The 21384-nt window shown below is 34.0% G+C and overlaps 1 pseudogene; it reads right to left on the reverse strand.

Annotated features, from left to right (window-relative positions):
• Positions 1–693: 693 nt before the first annotated feature.
• On the reverse strand, positions 694–14738 carry LOC149249260 (magnesium-protoporphyrin IX monomethyl ester [oxidative] cyclase, chloroplastic-like; annotated as a pseudogene).
• Positions 14739–21384: the final 6646 nt, after the last annotated feature.

The raw sequence follows: 21384 nt of genomic DNA on the forward strand, positions 1-21384 counted from the left end.
TTATAAAAACTTGTAAGATCGTGGCGAATCTTTGACTAAATAATAAAACTTTGTAAAGTATTGGTGAATCTTTTACTAAGTTATAAAACATTGTGAAGCCTTGGCAAATTTTTTTATAAAGTATAAAACCATATATGATAATAGGAAAACATATTCATTAAACTGTAATATACTAACTTGCATGTTTGGAAAAAAGAAACATAATTTGTTCCTCCTATAAACAATGTTGCAAGCTTCAGTGGGCATGTTTGTTAAGGTTCTTACTGTACACTGTTGCATATCCCTCTATCAATTTTGATGATATTCCACCACAAATTTCTTCTTTGTGTTTATCTTGACCACCACTTCTATTAAGGTAGGAGAGATTAATATTTTCTCTACCACCTTTATCAAGCTATGAGAGATTAATGTTTGCACAAATCATGGCATAAAAACACCTATTGAGTCTAAATATTTTGTTTACTAACAAGACATAGGGACTTTCTATTGCTGAGAAATTTAGATTACAGAACTCCAACATTGCATATGGCATGTGCATATGTAAAGACAATCTTCTGATAAAATATGAATGCTTTTATAGAAAATGGTAGGACATCTCAAAAGTAAAACAACTACAAAGAAAGGCATAGACTCATAGAGCTCCATTCTCAACGATGTAGTGCAACTGTGCAGTTCTACATGTATGAAATGCATCTAGTACACAACTTGTGGCTAAAAATTAGCGTAATCCGAAGAACCAGAATCCACAGATGGCATCAAATAAGTTGCTATTAATTCTGGCACCAAAGTAACTATAAGAGGAATTTTTTGGAGATTCTTCACAAAGCCAAGAGCTTGGCTTTATCCAATTGCTATTATTTGTTGGTTGATTTCTACCATCCTGTCAAGATTCTTTTTTAATTCTAGATTCTCAACACCCAAGAAAGTAGGAAAAATCCTTGTTGTAGTTCTATTTGTCCGCATCAGTCAAAAAAATACATTTCTAAAATCCATCCCACACAAAACATCACTACAACTCAAATTTGGACACACAAAATGGCTTCTAAATACTGTGATCTATATGAAACTTCTAACCCACCTCAATGATAACATGCATATCAAACTATTTTGTCTTCAACCTAATGCCTTCACAAAATGTTGTCCTCTGTAAATCATTTAGGTACATCATCACATATACCCACAAAAGGAAAGCAAGTGTACCCAAAAGAAATCATTCACACATAATAAGAAACAGAAAAGCATCCAATAAATATTGAATGAAAATATCAGAAATCATATTTCCTATATCTTTAGTATATTTTAGATGTAATTCAAGATTAACTCACCGAGAGACAAAAAACCCTTGACCAAAGCTTCGCCTTCCAGTCGTTCAGAAATTGTGGCCGTGCTTTCAATAAAGCTGAGAAAAATTCATCCTTGCTATTCTCATCGTGACACTAGTTCTCAAAGTACTTGAATATAAGATACACTTGATACTCATGGTTTTCTCTTAAGTGCCAATAGATGGTAATTACACCGTAAGGTGTTCCCCTCTGGAAACAACTCCCTTCCATGCCATATGTGCGGTTGTACACCATTGATTTTGGTGTTAGAAGATTGAAATAACCTCAACTTGAAGACCGATATTACAGTTACAATTTAGAATGGATAATCAAATCTAAAGCATTGAAATAATCGAATAACAAAACTAGTGCAAAAACATGGAGCCCCTCCTTAGAATTTATCCTGTGTTGTGAAATTCCTCTGCGACTCATGCCCTATAGCACACCATCCAATAAGTGGGTGTAGCTAGGGAAGTTAGCACGAGGCTCTTCCTTGCCGACATTGTTATACTTCAAATTATTCAGAATTAATGCAAGCTTCTTGGTAGCAAATTTAGAAAAGGATGAAATAAATCATAAGCTTCTTCTCCATTGCACGTAGAGAAAGTGGTGATCAATCTTTTGTTGATGTTCTGCTGTCGTTGCAAGGAGAGGATAAGATTGACGAGGAGGATATGATCGGAGCTGTCCTCCTTCCCTTCATATTGTTGTGAGATTGTTGTTTGATAGATTCTATCAGATTCCTTTCTGTAGTCAAACATCATCTGCAGTGAGTTTGATGCAGACATAAAAAAAGAAGTTATAGGACAAATTCCTTTGAATTAATTCATGCACAGTGAGTTTGATGCAGAAAAAATAGGGTAGACACAACACAGACTGATGCACTTCATAAACTCATAAGGAACCAACTAACATAGTCGTGGGATGTAACCCTTTCTCAGATTTAGGTTGGTTTTAGTTTTCAGAATCTATCACATCCCTTTAACTCATATATCTATGCTATAACACTCAAAGCATAGGGATTCCTCCTGCCCTTTAGATTGTTGTGATATTTTTTCAATTTTCTTGTACATACAGATTTAGGGTTTATTATATGTGCCCTTCATAACTTTCTCGTTCTTGATTTATGCCAAATGAAGTTAGCGGTGGACTCATACTTTTGGTAGCTTACACTATGTGATTCATATCTTTTCATCTTGATGTCGTTACTCCTTATTCTTGTCGATTTCCATCTTGTTGGGTCATCTTCAAGTGTTTGGCAGATTTTTCCAAATTCCTTTCTGTAGTCAAATATCATATGCAGTGAGTTTGATGCAAACAGAAACAAAGTAGTTGCCGGACAAATTATGTTGAACTAATTCATGCAAAATGGGTTTGATGAAGGCACAACACAATCTTCAACACTTCATAAACTCATAAGTAACCAACTAATGTAGTCATGGGACATAACTCATTCTCAAATGTAGATTAGTTTTAGTTTTTAGAATGCGTCACAACCATTTAAATCATAAATCTATGCTACGGAACTCAAAGCATAGGGATTCCTCCTTCCCTTCAAATTGTTGTGAGATTTTTTCAATTTTCTTTTACATACAGATTTAGGGTTTATTATGTGCGCCCTTCCTAACTTTCTTGTTCTTGATTTATGCCAAATGAAGTCGATGGTGGACTCATAATTTTGGTAGCTTACACTGTGATTCATATCTTTACATATTTGATGTCGTTACTCCTTATTCTTGTCGATTTCCATCTTGTGGGGTTATTTTCAGTTGTTTGGTAGATTTTGTCAGATTCCTTTCTATAGTCAAATATCATCTGCAACGAGTTTGGCACAGACGAAAACAAAGTAGTTGTGGGACATGTTCCTTTGAATTAATTTTCACAACAACACAGGGCAGGCACAACACAGACCTCAACACTTCATAAACTCATAAGCAAACATTATTATCTTTAAATTCAGATTTAGAATTACACTAACTGGGCATATATAGGTGTGATTTTAAACAACATAAATACATAGGAGACAACAAGCAGATCCTAACCATCTACAGTCAGGATCGTTATTGGAAACATGAGGCATATTACAGAAAGCTATGGGAACACAGGCCACATTATTTTCATTTTTGCAATGCCCTCCGTCATGCTTTCGTTCTTTCCAAAGTATTCATAATTCTTTGCTATGAATAGTATGTCTTTTAAATGTTAGTGTCCATCATTGTTAATTGCATAACAATCCTTGAGACACAATTTTTCTTGACATTTTTATCTAAATTTATTGTACAGTCGCTCTAATATGATGCAAAACAAAGGTTTTATGGCTATTTTTAACTAGCCAATGAAGAATCAATTCCTTTTAACTAATATGTAACTTTGTAGAGACTAGATTTACGTGAACATTTTGAAAATGAAAATTAAATAAAAGCAATTTCACTATATTAATTAGTTTTCTTTTATGAAATGTTTTGGGATCAATATTTATCTTTATGTTGTTGATTGCAGGGTATGAAAAAAGTTAATGGTTAACTTCACTTCTATGGGATTAACAGACTTCCCCGTGTTTCCAGGGTTCATTATTTGTTAGTTCTCCAGTGTTATGAAATTGAATAATAACATTATGTAACGATCCATGAAATGCTCTTTTTGTTGACATTTTAATCCAAATTTATTGTACAGCCACTCTAACATGATGCAGAACAAATCTAATTGTATAGAATGGACATCAGTGTCTACCATTTTTTTAAAATGAAAATCTCAAACCCTAATTTCCCACTGCGTAATTATCAATATTATAGGGCATTGTTGTTTTAAGGTTCAACACCTAGGCTGGATAGAATATTGAGTATGCCCATTTTAAGGTCCAAAACTCAGCTCCCCACTCCCCTTCCCCAGGTTCCCATTACTTAATGACCAAGATTATAGGGTAAGGTAACTTTAAGGACCAACATGCCGGTTGGATAGAATATAGGGTATGGTAATTTTTAAGTTCCAACACCCATGTTGGTTTAGATGGTTGTTAGTCAAGACTCTTTTGAACACATTTCTTCGTCACTTTCATTAGGGAAATTTTGAAGTCTAAAATGGGCCTCCTAAGAAAAATGTACAACCAAAATAAACTTTATAAGAACCAATAGGATTCAAGATGATGATGTCAACCATGGGGGATGATTCACCATTTTTGGAGTAAAAAATTAAAAATATTAAAATATTAAAAAACTACATTTTCAACTCATATTTTCAACTTATCTCCCTAAGGTTTTACTCAAGTTTTGAGTGGAAGTAATCATTGGATGCAAAATTTAATTCCTGATCTAAAGAGTACCCATCTTGCATACTTTTGATAGACCCTGCTGTGCAAAAAATGAGAAATACATGAAAAAACGTGATTGCAATCACATTTTTTTAATGTATATCTCATTTTTCATGTAGCAAGGTCCATCTAAAGTATAAAACATGGGTACTCCTAGGATGAGGAATCAAATTATACATCCAATGAGTATTTCCGCTCGAAATTTGAGTAAACCCATAAGGAGATAAGTTGAAAATACAAGTTGAAAAAATAGTTTTCATTTTTCTCTCTAAAATTTGATGATGTAATCTAATCTTATTTTATTATTTCCACTATTATTTTATAATTTCCTTAGGAGGCCCATTTTATACCTCAAAATTCCCCTAATGACAGTCTCATTCTCTTTAATGAAAAAAAGTGGGAGTTGTACTATCATCACAATAACATCATCTTGAAATTTTCTGAACACTGCAACCTCTATAAGCTTTTTACATGTAGCCTTAATGCAAAAAAGTGGAAGTTGTACTATTATCACATTAACATCACCTTGATATTTTCTATATTCTGCAACCTCTACAAGATTTTTACATGCAGTTTCAGGGCATATTCTTCCATTTGAATCAATCATACAATAATTTAGGGCATATTCTTCCATTTGAATTAATCATACAATAATTCACTTTATATCTCTGCATTTCATTGAAAAGGCACTACAATTTTATAGGTGGGTTGGGAAACTATAATTCACTTTATATCTCTGCATTTCATTTTAAAAAACACCACAAATTAGAAGCAGTTTTGAAAAATTTTGAATAATAATTTTGATTTTTATAGATCTGAGTTTATGATTTAAGAGAAAACACAAGTTCTTGCCATTTGAATCACTCAAACTGTAATTCACTTTATATCTATGCATTTCATTTTAAAAATTCCACAAATTCAGAGGTGGTTTCGAAAACTGTAATTCACTTTATATCTCCTCATTTCATTTTGAAAAACACCACAAATTTAGAGGTGGTTTCGAAAAGTGCATCAAATGGATTGAGGTAGATTCGGGATTGTGGAGGCGCAAAGGGATTAAAAATAGAACACAATTGTACTCCGCAGTCGCTGGTTTTTTCAGAACAGAGCAAAGAACGTGACACATTTTTATTTCTTGTGATCATTATACAGTGACATCATATAATATTTGAGGTCCGGCATAGCCATCAAAGTCTCAAAATAGGCATTGTAATAAACTAACAAAGTCAATCTTAATTACAATGTAAGGATTTGTAGTCATTTAACGTGTTCTTAATGTGTTTTATGTAAATACTCCACGTATCATCAAAGACTAAAAAAACATAATAATATCAAATCAGTGTTGAAAAACTGTTATGACAAGCTTCATTGGAAGGTGGTACCCTTCTGGCTCTGCCAAGGTTCTATCAATGAGGGAATCAATGCACACAACACAGATATTTGGTGAGATGTTAATGTCATCGGGCATTATTTCGAGTTGAACCATAGTGGTAGTTGAAATGAGCTGTGTGATTTGAACCCTCCCTGTTTTGGATCTTATGATGATGCTAAAAGAAAATGAAACTTTCAAATTGACACCATATTCATTGGTTTTCAATATTCAATTTCTTCATGATGCTTATTTTTCTCACAGGTTTTGTCTCAATGATCATGATAATGGCAGGAATTTCAAATCTGGAACACCCCTCAAATTTATGCAATTCTGCCATTTTAGTATGAATTTTCATCATTTTAATATTTTAGTTCATATTTTCATTATTTTAATAAAAAACGTTGACCATTATGAAAAAAAATTGGCTATATTTTGGGAAATCACCCCAGGTAATTTCCCAGTTAAACTCTATCCTTGATTCATAATGCACACTTTTCCCATCCTCATCTAGAAATCTTTGAAAGAAATGACAGTGAATAATCAGGTTGGAAGCATGTTCATGGAGACATTTCCCTGTCACCTCAAAATCTGGTCTTCTTGTCAGTACCAGTGAGTACTATGCACAACCTGCTACGCTTGTGCTTCTTGTCATCATGCAGGCAAGGATTTGCATGTTATATGTTCCTTGTGCAGCAATTATCACAACATTAATTGTCTGCTATGTTCTTCCATCATTTATCTTTTGTTACGTGAGCAGAGACCTGTACTCACCCAATGATGGTAATGAATTCAATGATGGTAATGAATTCATTTTTCCTTTTGTGTGTCTTGGAATTGGCTTCATATTGGACAAAGTGGTTGCATTTTTATTAATACTTGGCTGGCTGCTATTCCTTTTGGCACTATGGTTGTGGTAATTATAACATGAGCTTTTATTTCATTCCCTTTAGCTTTTTGAAACAGGTGTCATAAGAAATTGGGCTACGAGTCCTTTGAAACAGGTGTACGAAGAAATTGGACTATGGTGCTTTTATTTCATTCCCTTCAACTTTTTGAAAGAGGTGTCAGAAGAAATTGGACTACTGCTTCTTAGAAACAGGTGTAAGAAGAAATTGGAATATGGGTTCAAATAATTTGAGGAATATTTTAGAACTCTGTTAGACATAAGTAAAGTCAATTACTTCTTCATATTAGATTTCGGTATTAATTGGTAATCTACAATTCAAATAAGGTTAATCAGAGAACACTGGCTTAGGCAAGCATCATCTTTATCTTGTTAGACAGGAGTGAAGTCAACTACTTGCCTCAACATTTTCAATATTATTTTGCAATCTACAATGCAAATAAGATTACCTTGAGAATATTGGCTTGGATTGTTTGAAAGGTCATCTTTATCTTGATTGCAGATTTCAGAATAGCACAATTCCTGAGAAAAAGTAATATGTTACTCCAATAGTGTCAGTGACATAGTCTACTTCCAATTTCATTGAAATGTATTTTTTCTACTTCTATTTGAAACTACAAGGTTCAATGTATATATGTATTTATGTTGTTGGTTTTTGTGATTCTCCTCATTGTCACTAGTTGCATCACTATAGTTCATACTTCTTGCTAAATGTTAGAGAACTATCATTGGCAATGGACATCATTCTTAACTTCCCCATTAATGCACATATTATTACTATATGAAAATGAAGATGTCTTCACTTTTCCAAACACCCTTCTATATGAAAATGAAGATGTCTTCACTTTTCCATACAACCCTCTATTTTGGCTACAGACTTATCCAGTTAATGGAGGTGCATGATTTCTATGATTTCAAGAGACAAATGTGCATTGACTATATGGAGAAAGAGAGAGGTCACTTTTCTCAATTTGTTATTGAAAGCTTCACAGTTTGTTGCAAGAAGAAACAAGTTCTATGGTAACGATTTGATATGATTTCTAAAGTTTGGTTGATCAAATTCCTTTCTAACTTTTCGTGAGTTGGAATCTTCTACCCCTGTATAACCAACAAGCCACCAATAACATGGAGCAGGTTGCACCATTTACCCATTTAGTTGCCAATTTCTCGAAGTGGGCAACCTCTACAAGTTTTTTACATGCAACTTTAATGAAAAAATGTGAAAGTTCTACCATCATCATAGTAACATCACCTTGAGATTTTCTGGATAGTGCAACCTCTACAAAAAATGGGTATCACAAACAAGTGAGCACTAGATGGTGCTCACTTGTTTGCGCTTCTGTAAAGTCCTCATCATTGTAAAGAGGATTAATATAAACTGATGTTCGTCGTTCAGGTGAAGAATGTGGAGAATCACTGTCAGAAGAACTGCTGCTGCTTGGAGATGCGAATGAACTGCTAGAAGACCCAGATGATGTTGTTGATGTAGATGGACTTGATGACTCATCTTCAGAGGAAGGAAAATCAAGTTCATACCAATTTGGTGAAGTTGGTTGACTTTGCATTTTTCCATTTCTTTTACTTCCTTTGGTTTCTAATTTGTGAAGAAGATTTTCAATTTCTTCAGCACTCTTACTCTCTGTTTCATCAAAAATGACATCCCTGCTCACAATGAATTTTCCATTGGTCAAAAGACGATACCCTTTCTTCTCATCAGAATAGCCAATCATTGTGCATTTTAAACTTCTTGAGTCAAGCTTAGTTCGTTTTTCTTTCGGAACTAAGGCATAACATACTGACCCAAAAACTCTAAGATGTTTAACTCGAGGTTTGAAACCAAACCAAGCTTCATAAGGTGTGATTCCGTCTAAAGAAGCAGTTGGAGATCTGTTTCTTAAGTAGACAACTGTATGAATTGCTTCCGCCCAATATGTTGGACTTAACCTCTTGAATGTTAACATGGATCTCGCCATTCCTAACAAAGTGCGATTCATTCTTTCGACTACTCCATTTTGTTGTGGAGTGTAAACATTAGTGAGATGTCGTCTTATGCCATTTTCATTGCAATAAGTTTTGAATTCATTTGAAGTGAATTCTCCCCCATTATCTGTCCGAAGAGTACCTATCTTTTCTCTGACTTCATTTTCAACAAGTTGGCGAAAATTTTTAAACTTATCAAATGCTTCTGACTTGTTCTTCAAGAAGTAAACCCAAGTCATTCTGCTGAAATCATCAATGAATAGTAAGAAATATTTGCAACCACCAAATGAAGTTTGTAGTGGACCACAAACATCACTGTGAACTAGTTGTAGCCGCCTGTTTGCACGCCATGAACTTGTTGGAAAACTTTCTCGATTTTGTTTGCCATAAATGCAAGCTTCACATTTTGCATTTTCCCTTTTAAATGTGGGAAGTCCTTTAACCATTCCTTGTTTCTGCAATTGAGAAAGACTCTCAAAATTCAAATGTCCATATCTTACATGCCATAATCTGATAGGAGAAATACCTGTAGTCACTGCCCCTGCAAAATCAAAATGCCTTGGAATAACTGTCCCTTTCATCCGTAACAGTTTTCCATCTTCATAACCTGTCATAACTGTTTTCAAGTTCTGTTTCACTGAATTAATCTTCACTAAACCATCTTCCATAATCACCTGATGTCCTGCTTGTCGAATCGTGACTAAAGAGAGCAATTTTTTTTTGAAACTGGGTACATACCATACATTGGAAATCATTTTTTCTCCAATGTCAGGGAGAAAAACTTTTACTACTCCTTTTCCATAAGGAGTATGTTTTGTATCATCAGCAAGAAAAATTGAATTAAGTTGGCATTCTTGAAAATTCCAGAAAAAATCACGTTGACAAGTCATGTGCTGAGTTGCCCCGGAATCCAAGATCCATGCATCTTCATAGTCACTTCTAAGATGAGATGAAATTTGTGATGATGGTGAGGAAGTAAAAACATATTCTAAGTTATCTTCATCTTGATCATTTGCAAATTGTGCTGAATGCTGCTGAAACTTGGGAATTTTATTAAGTGAAGTTCGACAATCTTCAGCATAATGACCAACTTTGTTACATCTTCGACACACAATTTGACTTAAGTCTCTTCCTCTTCCTGAAGATTGTCCTCTGCCTCTGCTTTGACCTCTATTTTGAGTTTGTCCTCTACCTTGACTAGTATATCCTTGTCCTTGAAAATTTCCTCTTCCTTGGTTGTTTCCTCTACCTTGAAAATTATTTCTTCCTCCTCTGTTAAAATTGTTGCCTCTGCTTTGGCTTCGACCTTGATTATGTGCCTTGATTCTGATTCCATCTGCCTCTTCCTCGAGAACTATCTGCTGATGACTTACTTGTGCTGGCTTCTGTGAGAAAAACATCTTCACCAACTTTCTTCTTCTTCCCAAAAGTTTTATCATGTTGACTTAACATTTCACAAAGTTCATCAAACTTTAGTTTTTCTAATTTCCCAGTTACTTGTAAAGTCTCTAAAAAATGCGTATAGGAAGAAGGAAGCCCAGCAATTACAATTGTGACCATAAAGCTATCATCAATTGCGGGAAAACCAGCATTAATAATTTCCTGCTTAATATTCTTAAGTCTGGAGAGATATTCAAGAATATCACCATCTTCAGTTAATTTTTGTTGCAACAATTTTAACTGTAGATCAACCTTCTTTGATTCAGGCTGAGTATCAAAGAGGTCTTTAAAAGTTTTCAAGGCAGTCCATGCATCTGTGGCATTTTCTATATGAACATACATTTCATCATTCACAGACGATTTAATAAGAGCTAAGGCTTTAGCATTCTTGATTTCCCATTTTGCCAGTGCATCTGCATCTGTGGGTTTATTCAGCTTAACACCTCCATCACATATTCCTTGCCATAATTCATTGTAAATGAGTGTGCTTTCAATAAGACGATGCCACGTTTTATAAGATTTTGTGCCTTCAAGTTTGTCGGAATCAGAAAATAAGTTAATCAACTTAGACATTTTTAGCGTTGAAGAGACGCACCAAGAAGCAGAACAGAAAGTACAAGATAGTCAGCACAACACACCACGCAAAAAACACGATCTATCGGGGCTTGGCCTTGACCCTCGAATAGTCGTCAAAACAGGAGACAATAGATTGAGCTTTGCACTTGGCTCTAGTCAATTTCTCAAATTTTTACAGGGCAACTTTCAAAATTTGACTTTTTACAATGGTGCTTTTGCACAACCTGGTAAAAAAAATTTACCCCCCCTCAAAGTAAAATTACTTTGAGTTACATTTATCTTCTTCAAAAAATTACAAAAATAAAAAACTCCTTATTGCTACAAAAAATTACAATCACCTTAACAAATGTTACAAGACCCTTATTACTCCAATAACAATAAATTCCCAAAATTACAAATCATTAGATCTCTCCAAAATACAATATGCATTAATATTAAAAAAAAAATATTTATGATCCAAGCTGACAGGCTTCTTGTTGGCAAGTTGGCTCACGCTGGCTTCACTAATTGGCAAGCTGGCAACGCTGCTCCATCATCTTATCCTTCAATATTCACTCTTTGTTGAGCACCTTGATGGCCACACCTTGTCCCGTCTCCACATTTTTAGTCGAACTTTGGCACTTTCACTACTGGTAGTTATTTTGATGTTTCAAAAAAAACACTCCATCCCTTGCATCGGGAGGATAAAAAAAAATCTCCAGTTTTCCAACCATGCGCTAGAATAATTGGAGACAAAGCACATAGTGTTGAATACGGGCTAGAGCCTTACAGAAATTTATGCATATCAGCACAATTGAAAGTCAGATCTAATAAAATTGTTGAAAAGCAAAAGAAAGGTACATACACACGGCTATAGATGGATCGATGTGATGCTAGTTACCATTGTTCATGTCAATACATTTTCTTCCACCTTGACAACTCATCCGTCAGCATGTGGCTCCCCCATATAAATAGTCAAGAATGAAGGAAGAGTTTCAAATGCATGCAGCCTCGCTTATTTAACAGAAAGAAGAGACTGCAAAGCAGAAACTCGCAAATTTCCAGCAATTCAAACGAAAGCTGGAATCAAGATTCCGACGATCCACAGTGTAAAGACGTTCCAAACCTTTCCCTTTTTTTATGTACGGCCTCTGAAGCAGGGATCAACATTCAATAATTTAAGCTCCTCGAACGGCCGCAAAACCAAATTTCCCCTCCTAGAAGCTTCTTTTGTTCGATATCATGTTCTGGCATTGGAGAATTTATGTACCCGTGGACACATGCATTGATATCGGATGAAACTTATAATGCTCTAATCGATAGCTGTACTAAAGCAGATGTGAATTCGAATTTGTGCACAGAATTGGAAAAAAAAAATGTATACGGAGATGGGAAATATCGATCCGTACAGCATCTATGCTCCTTTATGCTCAAAAAATTTATCGAAGGAAGAAGTAAAGTGTGAAGGCTGAGCAGAAGCAAATTTTTTTATAATAAAAAAATGAATTTTAGATTTTAAAAAATCTAAAATCAATGATAAAATTTATTTTCCTTTTAAACAAAACTGTACAATTTCCATACCAATGATTTGCTGGCCAACTGAATGGAATTTTCCAGGACTTTGTTGAGTTGGAATCTCCTCAAATCCACTGCAGCATTATTGGAGCTCTGATACCACAATAATGGCAGAAGTGTCCTCAGACACGTAATTTTATTAATCAGAAAAAAAACAATTACATAATTGATTTTGCAAGAGTTTACACCCGAACAACCAAACACTCTTGCAATGAGCTATTTATAAGCTCCATGTCCTAACTACCTCTAATTATGGATCACTTATTAAATAACAAGTGTCCATTTACAATAAATGCTATTCAAACCAACTAGCTAACTAATCTCCTATAATAGAGCCTAAGATACGACACATTTGGAGAGTCATATCTAGTTACAACAATATGCTAATTCTAAAAGTCTCCATTAAATAATTAAACATTCTAGAATAATAATTATTAATTTAATATCTTAAATTAATAATTATTTTATTCTAATTTTATAACCTATGATAAAATTGTATTTTTGGATCATCTAACAATTGCATACCACAAAACACACACAAAGCCAACTAACCACAAAGCCAAAGAGATCCATCAGGCACAAAATCATCAATCAACACAAAGATGCTTCCTTGAATATCAACACATGGATGGAGAAAGCTCAAAAGAATTTATCATTCATTAGACCATTGCAAAGAGGTACAGTAACAGATAGAACAATAAATATAGAGATCCCTAGAAATATGGGATCTACAAATTGATAGATAACTATAGAATATCAATTACAAGAATGCTATGTAACAAGTTATTTTAAGATAAAAATTTAGTGCCTTTACAACGAATTGAATAAAAAATGTAATCTTCTGAATGACTAGAACTGACAAAAATACTGCTACCTGTTAGAATTTCAACAAAGCACACACATCTTTTGATAGTTCTGCAAATATGTTAGATACATAAAAATGTCTACTCCACATTCCATATAGATCAGTCAAATGAATTGGTATATGCAACTCCCATGACCTGCAACATAAAAATAACATAAATGTGCCAGATTATGGTAAAGCCATATTTGCAAAATAACTATGATATGTGTCAAATCAAAAAAATTCCAGCCTAAAAAATGAAATCAATTCAGATCGAAAAAACAATTATATTAGACCTTAGTAATGAGGCATATTTATGCAGAGAACATGTAGATGATGATTTAAAAGTGAAGCATATTCTTGATGGTAACAAACACATGCCCAAAATATGAAGGGATTGAAGAAAATGGAAAAAACATCTAGTTTTAGAAGCGACACATGTTAAACTTAAAAAAAACTGCCAAGGCTAAAAAGAGAAGGAGATTGCAACTTCATTAAAATAACAAACGCCCCTTGAGTGCTTAAATTGCTACCAATAACTGTTTAAGGCATAGGATGCATGATCAATAACCATGTTAGGTTGATAACAAGGATCTACTCTTCCCTATCCTACCGTATTATGAAGTTTCCTTTGCAACATGTGGTGCAATTGCTAGTATATATCCAGTAACCAATCTTCTCAGATAATTAAGTAGAATAGAATATGAAATTAGGCTTGAAGAAACTATAATTGCGTGCTTTAGTTAAGAAACCGAGGTCCAGTGCAAGATTGAAATTTGATAAAACCTTGTTTAGAAACCTGTAACCCAATGTGTCAAAGGTTGAGTTGAGAAAGTCAATAGACAGATTACAACATAAAATGCAATTACAATGCCATTCAAGGGACTAACAAAATATTTGATTAAATGTGCCAACATATGTAGTTAGACCAATTGTTTACAAAAGTCAAACAACTACAAAGTAAATCTAGTAAACAACACTGCCCATAGGTTAGTTGTTTACAAAAGTCAAACAACTACAAACTAGGGACTATATTTACTATAAGCATTCAAGGGACTAACAAAAATATTTTAAGGTTATAGTAAATCTTATAGTCCCTTAAATACTTATAGTAAATTTTATAGTAATTCTTATAGGGACCATTCAAGTTTTTGTTAGTCCCTTGAATGCTTATAGTAAATATAGTAAACAATTGTTAGTCCCTTGAATGTTAGTTAGGTTAGTTGTTTACAAAAGTAAAACAACTACAAAGTAAATCTAGTAAACAACAATGTCAACATACATAGGGAGTTATGAAAGGGGAGCCATTTTTGCAACAAACAACTATGGCTTTGATATGATAAACCATGCCTACAAAGTAAGATAACATACTTTTCATGGCGAGCTTCATCTATGGACACAAGGGAAAATATCTCAGCCACAATTGGGTTGATTTTTTATAAACGAACATTCAAGTTAAGTCAGTTTCCTGTGTATCCATTCACTAAGTCATCTCATAACATGACACAAATGGATATTTGTCGAATCCAAATTTTTAACTCAATTGTTTCTTATAATTACATATCCATATCGCACAAAGACATAAAAATATCATGCCAAGTATGTAACAAAAGCCATCAAACCATGCTGACTTGAGAGGAAAAGTGATTGTATTAAACCCTACATTATATCCTATTTTTAAAGATGTATACATATATGAATTTAATAAAGTTTACTAAACTAACAATCACTCAACGTATCATTGGAAAGAGGATAGACTCTGCCCCTGGATGAAAGCTGTACATGAGAGAAGTCACTATCAAATTACTGAAAGAAATGACTTGTGCTTTTTGCTGCAGCTTGATAGAACCAATTTGGTAAGTTTGCAAGTTGTGGGTAGGTGTTTGTAATCCTTTAAAGGAAGAATTACAGGGTTCCCATAAAAATTAACTAGTGGAGGGGATTCAGATGTGTAGCATGATGCTACTGTGATGGGGTACATTTCAAGGTGTAAATGGTGGAGAACTGTTGACTGCTTTAGAGAGGCTCAAAATATGTGTTAAGAAACTAAGGCTCCCCCTTCATTCAAAGTGTCTGGAGAGAGAGCCCTAGAAGGATATCTTGCTAACTCAGAAAAAAAATATTTGCAAGTTTGTTTGCTACATCATGAAGCCTTTTTCTTCTTACTAGAGAAAGAATAAATGGGTTTGTTAAACAATTATTTCACTTAATACCTCATTTTAAGATTTCTTTTGGCATTAAAATTTGTATTTGTTGCAAATATGATAAAATTTATTGAGGAAGGCCCTTGGCTTTAGGGAAGTACAAGATATTTTTTCAACTCTAGTTCCCTAATACTTTTCTAACATATTTTATCCCTCTTCCATCCCAGTATGATTAAGGCTTCCAAACCTATTGTGTACATTTGGCTAGAAAATGTTTTAGAAGCTATAGAGAAGTCCATCGGGAATATAGATTGAGTTGGATCTTAATAAAGGTTGGGCGGGGGTTAATTTTCTCTAGTTTCAAGGTAACCATTGGAACACGACTCACCAAGTCTCGTGGTTACTTGCAAGTTACTCAGATCAACAAAAAAATAAGGGGAGGACATGATTAATCTCATCAAAAGTTCAAAATCTTCATTACTGGGTGAATTTGTGTAAGGTTTGGCCTATCCTTGGAAGACTCGTTGAGAATTTCAATGTTCGACCAAGTTCAACCTTATGCACTTGGTAGGCAACCTATAGATTGAAAAATTCATTAAAAAAAATTACAACATTTCTTCAAGGGTTTCAGACTTACTTTTTCTTTCAGGCAGAAGAATTTACAAAGAGGATTCTCCATCAAAATGCATCACAATTCAATTTTGTTTTGTGTATTTTCAATCCATGTGAAGGGGCTAATTGCTTGGACTACAAATTTTGGGAATTTTGAAAGGATTGTGTAGTGAAATTTTTGAAGATATGCAATAAAGGTGTGGCCAGACTTGTGTTAGAGGCCAACAACCTTAATCATACAAGATTTTCATAGAGATTGGAAGCAGTTTTTGGCTTATGCAAATTTTTGAAATTTTTTTTGAAGCTTTATTCATTTTTTTCTTTTTCATAAACCCTTAAAGAGAAAAAGAATGTTCTTTTCCTTTGTCTGGGATTAGTTGTAAAATTTTAATGCCTCCTTCCATCTCTCAAGTGGGTTTAAGCAAAATGGCTCCCTCTTGTCCCATGTCATTTTGTAAATCCTTTTTCCTATCCCAAGTTTTTTTTAAGGGGGGATATTAGGATATTAGACCTTAGGAGTTTCTTAAGACCAACTTGGTTGAATGTACTATAGTCATGTGTGTTCAAGTTTTCCAATGGTCACCATTCTATCTCATGTATAGATTCTCCAATGGTGGTCATGTTCTAGGTATTTATGACAACTGATCTATGTATTATCACCTAATTGGTCCATGATGTCTATTTAAATATCATGAATGGTCACTTGTCTTGCATGATGAAGAGTAGAGTATTGTACTGGATATAACCCTTCAATTCTTGCATAGTATTACATTCTATTGCTTCATGGATGTCTCATTTTGAGGGTTTTACCATGTAAATCTCAGTGTCTTATTTATGGTCAACATGAGTTATTCCTAAGTGGCATCCATCCTTGTGAGTAACCCACTTATGATTTCTTGATATGGTATCAAAGTGCTTGTGAGGTTCGCTCCTCCATTTTCAAAGATCGAGCTAGTTATGTTGGGTATTTGAAGAGCTTCAGATCCCTTATTTTGGTTTTGAGGTAAAACGTGTAGAGCTCTGATTATTAGGTCTTGAAGAATTGGGGTGGTTTTTCTATTTCAACAAAACCTGTGTATTTTTTGGATATCTGACCACTCCATGCATTACAATCAAATTTCAATGCTTGGTATTTTGCTTATGTTGGGGCCCTCAAGACTCACTTGCATTTTAGGTTCTTGGGAGTCATGCCACTTTATATGGGCACAACCATAGATCTTTAGATAATTGCAAGTGGACCCAAGGTTTTCCTAAGGGTTGGGTCCACCTTAGTTACACAATCTAGTATACATAAATGTAAGGCTTTAGCATAGTTTTGGAATATAATCTAGATAAATAGATGAAAAATAGAGTATAATGTTGTGTGTCCATATTTCATTTCATGAGAAATGATGCAACTATTATGTTGTTTCGTGGGTTTTTCCCTCTTTGAGGGTTTTACCACATAAATATTGGTGTCTCAGTTTTTACCAGTATGAGTTATTCCTCTATGGTGTTCATCCTGTGAGTAGCCCACCTAGGATTTCTCATTATGGTATTAGAGTGCTTGTGTGGTAAACTCCTTTTTTAATTCAAATATTAAGGTAGCTATATTGAGTATTTGAAGAGTTTCACATCCTTTGTTCTGGTTTTAAGGTCAGAATTGTGGAATTCTCCTTATTAGATCTTGAATTTCTAGATTTATTGTTTTGTTTCAACAAAATACGTCCTTTTCAGGAAGATCCAGCTACTCCATGTCTTACGTAGTCAATGCTTGGTATTTTGCTTCTTGTACTACAACAAATCTTCAAAGTCACTAGGAACACCATCATTTTCACTCACCAACTCCTTTATCACCTCAAATACACTCAAAAATACCCCAACTAATCCTTTTTGAAACTCTCCACCTTCCTAATCTATTGGGTAGACTTCCTAGGAATAAACATTACATTGTACTGTTGGTCCATTTAGAAACTTAGGTGTCTTATTGTATGGAAGAATCAAGATGTAAGGCACCATGAACTACAACTCTCTTCTTTGTTCTCCAAATGAAAGTTCATTCCTCCTAATATGGTGAATAAGGCTACAAGTGGACCAGTTACTGTCAGTTTTAAAAGAAAAAATAATTTGGAAAGGTACCCAAATAACAAGCTAATAAATCTCCAAATCCCAATACCCATCCATCCTATTAGGTTCATCTATGCTATGTTAAGTAGTTCTCCCTTTCATCCACATTCTAATGTGTTGAAGAGGCCATTAAATTCACCAAATGAAAGAAATTGTTGCCAAAGAATCATGTCCTCTTCGATTTTGAACATCCTTATAAAAATAATTTTTAACTCCACCTCCTAATCGTTAATAGGAAGCAACTCTTTGGAACTTTTTTGACAGCAAACGGTTTGGCTATTTGCCTACTATTTCCTTGTTTATCAATGACTATCAGGTTAGGTCCATAACAACTACCTTCAAGTATATTATGGTGTCTAAAGCTAGCTCTTGACTTTTTTATAAGGAAGTTTGAAACTTAAATTGTATATGGAAGATATATTATGTTTAGGGCTACATATTAGCCCTTTTTTTGTATAAAAAATGTGGAGGAGGATATTTGAATATTAATATGTCATTTGAAAAAATGGTCTTTTGAGTTCATAAAGTAATTGAGGGATTTGTTAAATGTCTTCTTCCTCTCTTTGTGATTGGAAATAAGTGTTGGTATTATAAGGTCTTGTACTTTTTTTTATTTTTTTATTATGTTCACTAGAAATCAAATTTGAATACTTTGCTTGCAGTTTTGGAGTGGATATAATAGGACTAAATCCTTTTTTTTCAAGGAAAATCTCACAAGTAAACTGAAGGGATGCTTCCCCACATTCATGGATGGCACTCCCAGTAAAACCATCCACATAGGCTAGTGCACCTAACCCAATGGGATTCAAACCAGGTGTCTGCTGGCATGGAACTAGCTCGTGACCAAAAACATTGGCAAAAACTAGTTGAGCTAACCCCTTAAGTTCTGTTAGACTTTATAAGATTAAATGTAATAAATTTATATTTTTGTTCCAAGCAACACAAAACTACCAGATTTTTGTTGCATTCAGTAAAAATTTGATAAAATTAATTTTGTAAGGCCCAATAATAGACTCGATGGAAGTGTAAGCAATATGAATTCCAAGGCACTAACAAGTCCCACTCTTAGAATTAACCGAATTTGATATGGATCAATTTTTTGTCTACAATGGATAAAACAATTGTATTTTTGGCTTCCTCCATTATCTTGGGGGAGAACAAATAATTTCTACTGAACATAACAATAATGAATCTTCCACTCAAATAATTCTTAAAAATTCAAGATATCCACACCAAATGAAAACCACCGATCAACTCCACCACTCGATTTCTCCACTGATTAATGTACTTTCTCACTCCTATTGACATGTTTTGGTTACTTGTGATTATTAATATAACTTATTTCCAAATTTTACAATGTGACTACCAAGGATGTAAACCATTAATCACTGTGATGTTACAAGTAATTGGGTACCTAAGGTTGCTATAGCTATTCATAAGTTTGGGAAGAACTGAGAGCTGAGACTCCCATAAGAATTGTAGGGCCAATCCACAACAAGATTCTCTATGATTATAAACTTCCATTATTAGTAGGATTCATGAAATCTATAACAAAATACATTAGATCATAACAAGATTCAACATAAAAAATATTCAAGCCAAAGGCAAGATGGAATATGCCACTCCTTGAAGACTGTTTAAAATATTTGTTATTAGACATATCTATGAAGTGCTTCAGCTCTCTTTTGCATATATTCATCTATTTTATCTAACGGGCATGTAATATTTGCTTATTTAAAGAAAAATAGATCCCCATTGAAGTGGCAGTGTGCTCAGTTTCCAAGATTTTTCAAGAATTCAAATATGAACCCAAAAAGTCAAATTCACACCAGGCATCCATGGATTCCTGGACTTTGATATTCCCTGGGGTTTCTTTGATGGCACGACCCAAGGGCACCCCCGATGCTGGATATGTGTGGTTCTCTTTGAATGCCTCTCACTATTTTCATATTCAATATGTTCCAGGTCGTAGATCCAAATCCAAAGATAAGTTTTCTACCTTATAGACATTGCACTTTTCAAAATCTCATCAAGTCACTAAATTGCAGGTCTTGGAGGCCAAACTTCAAGTTGTTCATTTTCAGTCTCTGCTAAAGCAACTCCTCAACTCTCTTCTTGAATTTTGAATGGATATCCTTTTCCCATATATTTAGAGAAGTAAATTCTAAGGTTGATGAACTTTCCAAAGAAGCCTCGACTTCTCTCAATGGCTCATTCATTTCTCATGCACACTTTGATCGCCAAATTCTTGAGGGCGTGTCTTTCCATTTCTAGTTTCTCTTTTAAGCTTCACTTAATGTCTCTCATGAATTTGCATCAAGCTATATACTTTTTTGTTTTTGAAAGAGTGTAGATGAATATTATTTTTATTTGGTAAATGTACTTCAAAGTCAAAAGATTATATATCATTTTCTGTTCTCAGAGCAAGCTTCCTATCTTGCTCAACTCTAGACTGATTTTGAGCTATTTTGTCTAGTTCCATATTAGGATATATATGCATATTCTATAGTTGGAATATAAAGGTTTTTTGTGCTTCTCAGAAAAAACAAGATTCAACTGAATGTACACAGTACTTTCTGATTCCTATTTTATTTTGAGAACCTAATAAATCTAATGAACCACCTAAATAATGTAAAATATAAAGGTTTTTTGTGCTTTTCAGAAGAAAAAAAAACAAGATTCAACTGAATGTACACAATACTTTCTGATTCCTATTTTATTTTGAGAACTTGATTAATTCAATGAACCACCAAAATAATGTGGAATATAAAGGTTTTTCTTTTATGTTTTTTTAGAAAAAAAGAAGAAGATTCAACTGAATATACACAAGACTTTCTGATTCCTATTTTATTGAGCACTTGATAAATTCAATGAACCACCTAAATAATTCAATGGTGTAAAAAGCATCATACAAAGAATTTAATGTTGTGTAACATATAACTAGACACTTATTTCTTACCATGTACTTCTAGCTTCTTAGTAATTAAGATATTTATGTAATGACTGAATAATATAAGTAAAGAGCGTAGGCCATTCAACTAAGTATCGAGTCACAATCAAATTACACTCTTCACGGGGATTAATTCTGCTTGTAGTGATTCTTTTGATTGTCTTCCAATTTTATAATTCAAAGGGTTTGGACAATCCAGTCATATAATAAACAATTGAATAGAGATCAATAGTGCATACCATAGTGGGGGGAAAACCCACACAAGGATGATCT

Source organism: Pinus tabuliformis, chromosome 7 (genome assembly GCF_031772625.1).
Source record: "Pinus tabuliformis cultivar Carrire ecotype Pingquan chromosome 7, CPIR1, whole genome shotgun sequence".
Taxonomy (NCBI): Eukaryota; Viridiplantae; Streptophyta; class Pinopsida; order Pinales; family Pinaceae; genus Pinus; species Pinus tabuliformis.